The sequence below is a fragment of the Octopus bimaculoides genome, chromosome 3 (genome assembly GCF_001194135.2).
Source record: "Octopus bimaculoides isolate UCB-OBI-ISO-001 chromosome 3, ASM119413v2, whole genome shotgun sequence".
In the NCBI taxonomy this organism is placed as follows: Eukaryota; Metazoa; Mollusca; class Cephalopoda; order Octopoda; family Octopodidae; genus Octopus; species Octopus bimaculoides.
The window spans coordinates 118,724,668-118,725,668 of record NC_068983.1 but is presented as its reverse complement, the minus strand read 5'-3'; the positions used below and the strand labels follow the sequence as shown (position 1 = coordinate 118,725,668).

The 1,001-nt window shown below is 38.7% G+C and overlaps 1 protein-coding gene across 2 annotated transcripts in view; it reads left to right on the top strand.

Moving 5' to 3' along the window:
* LOC106868416 (uncharacterized) overlaps positions 1 to 1,001 on the top strand; it is a 257,787-nt gene that overhangs the window by 15,979 nt on the left and 240,807 nt on the right. The window lies entirely within an intron of this gene.

The window sequence follows — 1,001 nt, the reverse complement described above, 5'->3', positions numbered from 1 at the left end:
TATATGTATACACGCGCGAGCACACATATATAGCGGGGTGGGAATTTGTGTCTATGCTTTCCCTCCTTCACCGCTTGACAACCGGTGTTGGTGTGTTTACGTCATCGTAAGGTAGCCGTTCAACAAAACACACCGATAGAATATGTACTAGGTTTAAAAAAAAAAAAAAAGTTTTGGGCTTGATTTGTTCAACTAAAACCCTTCAAGGCGGTGCTCCAGCATGGCTGCAGTCAAATGACTGAAACAAGTAAAAGAATATAAGAAAAGTTTGAAAACAAGCAAATACGTCTTGGAGAAACTATCAAAATGATTGAAACATACAAAGGGATAAAACAGAACCCTATTAACGCATCAGTAATTTATTAATCTCATTCGATTATAAAGCAATTTAGTTTGTTTGTTTGTTTGTTTGTTTTTCATTTTATTTATTTATTTATTTTATTTTATTTAACTCCAGGTCACGCAGACCTATTATTAAAGGCTTTCCATTTGTGATAAGTCTTTCTTTTAAGGAGTATCCAGGACTACATAATCTAAAGTGGTCTTCTTTTATTAAGATGTTAAGATGAGATTTGAAGGGGAATTTGGTTGCAATTTCTAGCTGGTCGAAACACCACGCTGAAGCGCCATCGTTTAATTACGTCGCCCGACAAAAGAGTTCTAGAAGAGGCAAGTAAGACTATGGTTGTCCAATGCAGCATATCCTGAAGATGATCGGTACGTGCTGTTGGAATTTGGTTGTTGTTTCTAACAGTCGGATGGGCCCTCGTAAAGGGTCTGTACCCTGTATTCACTTGAGATGGCACTAACGGTGACCGTCGTCATCGTCGTCGTTGTATAAGGGATGGTAATTTAATCTATTTCTGCACTGCTGTGAACGGGTAGTAGTAGTAGTAGTAGTAGTAGTAGTAGTAGTAGTAGTAGTAGTAGTAGTAGTAGTAGTAGTGGTGGTAGTAGTAGTAGTAGTAGTAGTAGTGGTGGTGGTGGTGGTGGTGGTGGTG